This window comes from Siniperca chuatsi, linkage group LG14, assembly GCF_020085105.1.
Source record: "Siniperca chuatsi isolate FFG_IHB_CAS linkage group LG14, ASM2008510v1, whole genome shotgun sequence".
NCBI lineage: Eukaryota > Metazoa > Chordata > Actinopteri > Centrarchiformes > Sinipercidae > Siniperca > Siniperca chuatsi.
In genome coordinates, this window is record NC_058055.1 from 14,134,276 (window position 1) to 14,141,166 (window position 6,891).

At 38.5% G+C, this 6,891-nt stretch overlaps 1 long non-coding RNA gene across 1 annotated transcript; it reads right to left on the reverse strand.

The window, feature by feature from the left end:
- Positions 1–3,256: 3,256 nt before the first annotated feature.
- Positions 3,257–6,169, reverse strand: LOC122888521. The gene is made up of 9 exons (XR_006380714.1): positions 5,490–6,169; positions 5,278–5,362; positions 5,063–5,187; positions 4,812–4,964; positions 4,576–4,685; positions 4,059–4,304; positions 3,804–3,970; positions 3,444–3,697; positions 3,257–3,318 (listed from the first exon to the last, which is right to left on the reverse strand). It is a non-coding gene; the product is annotated as an uncharacterized LOC122888521 (long non-coding RNA).
- Positions 6,170–6,891: the final 722 nt, after the last annotated feature.

The window sequence follows — 6,891 nt, forward strand, 5'->3', positions numbered from 1 at the left end:
TTACCTCTATGTACATCCTCTTTATACATCCATAATCAACCTCTATGTTCATCCTCTATATACATACATATATCCATCTATATTCATACTCTTTATACAAACATAATCAGCGTGTAGTTGCCCATCTGGCATGTCCCAACACTCACAGAGAGAAAACAAAAAGGGCGAAAAAATAGGAATAAAAGCATTCATGTTTTCTTCCAGGTGAGTTTTAATTTTACCATGCACTCTAAACACAAGGTACACATAAACATGAATGCTTCTAGTCCCATTTAGAACTTTGGGTGCACTTCAGCCTCTTGTGGCCGAAATTAGTATTACAACAGCAAAAAATTTCACCTGCCAAAACTTTTTCTTTACCTGTTTTCACAGATGAAAAAAAGTAACTTAGAAAAATTATCCTGGCAAAAAGTCATAAACACAGGTGAGAAAACAATTTAGATCAGACTTACAAAATGGATCACCAGAATTGTTTTTCTCACTTGCCTCTCGGGGCTTCTGTAATTCTGTAATCCAAATAGCATAACTTTGTTTCAAATTTAATGATAACTAGTGCAGTACACATTCGGGGCGTGGCCGTTAGGATTGCTTGGCCGATTGCTTGGCTTCTGGTATTGTTGCCATATCCTCAATAATAATATTAAACTTATTTTTAGATATTTTATAATTGTCAAAGAAAGGAGAGGCTGAAAAGGAGAAGCTAACTGACTAAGCAAATCAAATAGCTAATAGGAAAAGCAAATGGGAAAGGAAATTGCCCTTTTAAATGCCTGATTAAAATCTGTATTCTTAATTCAGTTTGTGAGTAATTTATTTCGCTTTTTAAACTGCATTTTCAAATATATTTTTAAATTCCATTATTTATTTAGGAATTCATTAATGTATTTTAAATTATGTACTTATTGACTGTTTTATGTTGTTTTTGTAAATCCCTTGTTTAATTTGAACTATTTATTAATGGATTAGTATTTCATTTGTAAATGATTTTTATAATTCCTCTTTTTATTGCCCATTAAAATCTCAAATAATTAATTACTTAATAATTTAGTCTATTGATTTCTAGATTAATAAATTAATTTGTAAATCAATGTATTAATGTCTATTCTTATTGTACAATTAGTAATTCATTAATGAAATGCTTTATTACTATTTTCGTAACACTTGTGGTCCTCCATAATTGTCTTCCATAATATTTGAAGATATATTATCAGAGTGGTGCAGTATGATGTTATTCTGCTTGGTCTAATGCTCATACGATATAGACTCATACTATACATTGCACTGGTAGAGAAGCCCTATTTTTGTGAATCAAGAAACAGAGTGCAATGTGTAGACAAGTGTGCAGTGTGCAGTGTGCATAAGATGTGGCAGTGAACTTTTGATATATGTTCGGGGTCGGAGGCATGAAGTGTGCACTGCACTTGAAAGGAGGGTGGGATTAGGGGGAATACATTATTATACATTATCATCATATATCATCAGTGGGTTTGTTGGATGTTATCAGTTATGGCCAATCATATGAGCTCCTCTGCCCCCTTCAAAATAAGTAATCACTGAGGACAAACAAAAAAAAAGGAACAAAGTCTCTGGTAATGACAATGACTGCTTAAATAGTTTACACAACAAAAAGACATGTATGTAATTGGGTGGACAACTTCATTTCAGTTTGAGGTCACTCCCTTTATTACTGCATACTCTTGTGCTTTCACAATGGCTCCCTCTACCTATACTTAGAAATGCACTATTGGTTGTCTCAGAGCAAATCAGTGTTCTTTAAAAGCCATCAAAATGCAATCTTAGAGCCTTTAATCCCTATTTATCCCCTGGATATGAATACAATATCTCTATCATACAAAGCATAGAGGGTGAATAAAAGTGAATGTGATGGAAATGTAGAATTATGAATGCAAAATGTTTTTTCCCACTTGCTGTTCTGCACAGCAAAAGAAATGGCATCCAGCCACTTTCCTCCAGTGGTGAATAGTTTATTTGTGGTATATCTAAAATTGTTTTTTGAGCTTATAAAGCCACTAAAACAATAGCTGCAAGTCAGATTTCCTCTATGTGAAAGGCGTTAATTCTCTTTTTTATCCTAATTCTGTTTATTTCAGTTTACTCCCTCTGGTGTGTCAGACATGCTTCTCTTTTTACTGTCTCATACATTTACACCGATCTCTCTGACAGCTTAGCTTTTGCAAATGTGTTGGGTTGGAATTACTGGAGTTTGTTAGTTTTTGCTGAACAGAACCTTTACTCTGTTGTCTCAGGGCTTCTTGCTTGAATGTAAGTCCCCTGGGAATCTGATTAATTGCACTGAGGAAGCACTAACCCAACAGATGAGAACCTCAGGCTCTAACAGGCTCATTCCTATTGTGATAGACACAGCTCCATCCCATGTTTGACCCCTTACTCCAACTTGTATTTTTCCATGTCTTTCCCTTCAGCAGTCTGTTGCTGTCTCTTTCTTGAACGTCATCAATTGATTAAGGTTAAATGTGCCTCCACTCCCAAGAGACAGTCCTACCACATGTGGAATTCCTTAGTAGCCACAATTTATTATCATTGAACCTGGGCCTGTGTTCTGACCATTTGATCTGCTCCCTCAGGACCAGCTACCAGTGTAATACAACTGCTTTTAAGCTAATCTTGTCAGGTGCATGGGAAATATCAACCAGGCTTAAAGCTCCACTATTTTCTTATTAGCAACAAATAATGTGTAAGGTGAAATGAGTCACTCAATAGCCAGGTTTCCATCCAAATGTAGGGTAAATTTGAACCAAATTTTGAGAAAATGCAAATTAATTAGCGATTGCAGAAGAAGAAAATGCAACAAGATGACTGAAATCAGTGCCAGTCAAACCTCAAACAGTGAAAAACAATGTAGAAAACATTAGTTTGCTCATCACGCCACACAGATCTGATGTTTTTGCCTGCCTCTATTTTTCATCTCTTCAGTGGAGCGGAAGCTTCAGTGGATGTTTAAGTCACATGCTTCCTGTACGTCATGATTTATTTGCTAAGTCTGTTTCCATTGCAATTTGTCACATTTTGCCTTTATTGATACACCAACTTCCACCTCAGCCAAGCGCTAAAACTTTTTTGCAATGTTTTGAGATTTTTTTTTTGCATTTCCACTCAGGTTTTTTTATGCACATATTGAAAAAGAGCATAAAAACTTACTTTCTAGTTTGTCAAGATATGCTGTTGTTGTGATGTTTGCTATAGTAGCAGGAGAGTTGTGAGTATCGCTGTCTGGAGCTGGTGTGTTGACTCTGGGAAAGGTCTCGTCCTCTCTGGCTGTTAGCTTCGCAGCAGCAACTGTAGAGACAGTTTGATAACCCACAACCTAGCTAACGTTAGTTATATTACTTGCTGTGTCGTTGTTTGCTCTATATCATGGTATTTGCCATTGTATTGGATTTCTCCAGAATCGCATAGCCCACCTTTTTAAGGAATGATTCAAATCAGCCCCTTAGTCAGCAGCAGCGCCTCAGCAGCAGCGTGTGTTGAAACATTGTGGCTCAAGGCCGGCCAACTGTCAGGATGGAGAAAAGGGTTCCATCAAGAGCCAAACAGTTTTGGTTTTGTTCAGCCACACCACAGAGAACACTCGTTCAGCAGCAGCATTTGCTAGTGGAAGTACCAACACCAACTTGGCAATACGAGAGAGCCTTCCAAATCTGCTCATCCCGGTCACCTTTGAAAAATGTATATAGGAAGCCTAATTACTCTCTTAAGTATTTTTGTATGCATTAAGTTGATTAAGTCAATGTGTATGTCAAAGGATGCTGAATGATTCTTACCTTATTCTTCATTGATGCCATGTTCCCCTAAAAGCTCTAAACATCAAATGTGGCTTGGTCTTGAACTGGTAATGGTAATTGGTCATGCTCTTGAGGTCCCTGGTACGGGAGACGTTCAGCAAACCAAAAAGAACACACTGTGCACTGATCTTATGAAGTTACAGTAGCTGAAACAACAACAGGGTTTGTTTTTTCAGATGTGGTCATCAAACTTTACAATCTATTCAAAATGTTAAGAAAATGTGAAACCCTAACCTGTCGACTAAGTACAAGGCATCTTCCACTCCACACTCTGTCCTCTGCTGGACATCAACAAACATGGCATGTTTGAGCAGGGGCTCTCTCAGGGGTAGTTTCTTCATGGCATACTCCACAGCCCTGACCAGAAATGTCAGTGCTGCCTGTTGGAACCTCTTCACTTGCTGCTGTTTGTAATGTCTCCTGCATCAAGGAGCCTGTTGAGTGTAGCTCAAGTAGTAAAGCCAATATTCAGCTTTTCTCCTGCCAGAGAGATACAATAAATCAACTACTTTAACCTTAGGAACAGGTAAGTACTGGTAAGATCACAATAACATTTGTCTTTCACAGGTTTCATTAACAAACATCAACAACCTCAGTAGCTGACTTGAATACCCGTCTTTAAGTATCTCCCATCAAATCAGTGATGACATCACCAAACTTATAACTTGTCTGAACAAGCAGCCCTCTCACAAACAGTCTACGTGAGTGGATAGTGTATGTATGTATGCTTATGTGAAACTTGGTGAATTACTTGGCAGTTGGTTTGATGGGTCCTTTTTAGATGATTTCATGCGATTCCCGGCTCTGCAGTGCTACAGGCTTCAGAAACTTCGAGGACAACTTAGGGATGAAATTTGTCATCTACAAAATTGTATTTCAGAAAAGATTTTCAAAATGACATTTTACCTAAGAAGTAGTGCTTGATAAAAAAAAGGAACAAACAAAGCACATTATTGGCAGAAGCATATCCCAACCCTCCCATTTTACCTCATCATGTGGAAGGAAGATGGAGGACATCTCTCTCTAGAGGAGGCGGTTGAAGTTGGAGAAGACTGGCAACATTGCTTGATAGAAGAACAGGTACACCTCTGTTATTGGGTTAGAAAATGCTTCCAAAAGCCTCCTGAACCTTGGTTGTTTCTGTGAATAAAAAAGCACAGGTTGTGCATACTACACAAGTTTACATTTCAGTCTCTTGTAATAATCTTGTATTCGTATCATTGAAATATGAGGCCTACTTGATGACTTGAAGTAGCTGGCCAGTGGCTCATACTGCTGCAGAACACCTCTCCTGGTTCAACCATCCAATGGAAATGTGCATGGAGTGCTCCCATATAACCACTTCCATGGAACTCACAAAATTCTATGACAAGAATGTTACGTCTTAATTTCAATCCAATCAAAATCTTCTGCATTTCATTTGTACAACATTGGGGCTGGTTAAAGCGCATACCTGTTAGGTAACCTTTATGATTGGTGCTACCGCTAAACTAGTATCCCACATCCACAATCAGATCCTCTGGATCAATTCCAGACACCTGCAATACATGATAATTTATAATCACATTTTGGTCATAGATTTATTACATCACAGCAAAACAAACCATTTTACCTGGTTTTGGTCTTAACTTATAGGTCATTGAAAGCATACATGATTATACTCACCTCCAAAAACCCCAGCCCAGTCTGTCTGGCAGAGTTGTGAATGATGTGACGGGGGCACCCATGGACGTAGATGTTGCCATTTTCATGAAGAATTCTTGATGCGATGACATTTTTTGCTCCTGTATTGACAGGTGCATTATGAATGGACAGACTTACACAGTTTCCCCATGGTATAGTATTTTTTTGCAAGGCCTCATTCATCTTTTGATAGATAACTTCAGCTGTGCCACAGCTACGCCCGCTGGTGGTGCACATATCAAAAACCTGTGGACAACTTTGCTGGTGTCACCGTCATATGCACCCGCACAATGTGAGGGTGCATCTTCTCTCGTCCTGCAATGATAAGGTGCATGTCTGTCAGATTAAAGCTACACGTCAGGCTGAAGTATGTGTGTGTTCTGTGAATTATAATATCTATAAAAATGGGTGCTTGAAAGTGTGGAAAATGAAAAAAATATACCTGTAGAGTTTGACCCATCTGTGATCATTGTTAAAGCATTTTACCTCATCTTCTTAACCAATTCCTTTCTAAAATGTGGCGCCGCTGCTTCATTTATTATGTTGTAGTTCTGCGCAGTGGGGGGATCTTTAAAGCATTCTTTCAGTAATGGGCCAAAATAAAATGCTACTGCAAATGGCACATCGTGTTCGACCATTGCCGCTGCCACCATTACCTCAGCTCTCCTTGTCTGCAACAGAAAGGGGTTAATTAAAGAGCCAAAACATGTAAAACATTTACAACATAAAACATTTTTTGTTTGTTTTATTTATTATGTATGCTGATATAATCTACAATGTTCAAAAAAGTGCTAAGTGCTAATTCAGCTACCACCAGTTGGGGGTGTTTGGAAATCAATGAGCAACATAATGAGTATGAAAAGACATTAGATGTGGAAATATGTTTTACTAGTGTATACTGGTGAAAACATTATGCAATCAAGACAATACCCTGCAATGCACCTTACATCATTAAGATTACTGTAAGAGAAAACCTTTAAACACTCCTACAGGTGTTTCCAAATGCCCACCATAATGGTGGCAGCTCAGTTGCAGGAATTTCATTTCTTTTCTTTTCTTTAACAGTGTAGCCCAGTCCATACACCTTTTTGAGGTCATGCCACCAACAGAGGCTGAGACATAAAACTGCGCAATACTGCTTGTTGACTGGAGTGCCTGTTCTTTGGCCTGATGCCCCTTGCTTTTTAAATGTATGTTCACCTCCCTGACACCTTGATGGGCACAGGAGTTCTCCTGTCTGCACACAGAGCACAAATAGTAGGAGCTGGTGGTGCCCATGGTGATGAATGGCCATTTGGTTGACCACTCACTTTTAAAAGTAGAGCTATGGGTGCCTGCTCTGCTAATAGCTTTCTGCTTTTTCCCTGTTTCTACTGCCTCTTCC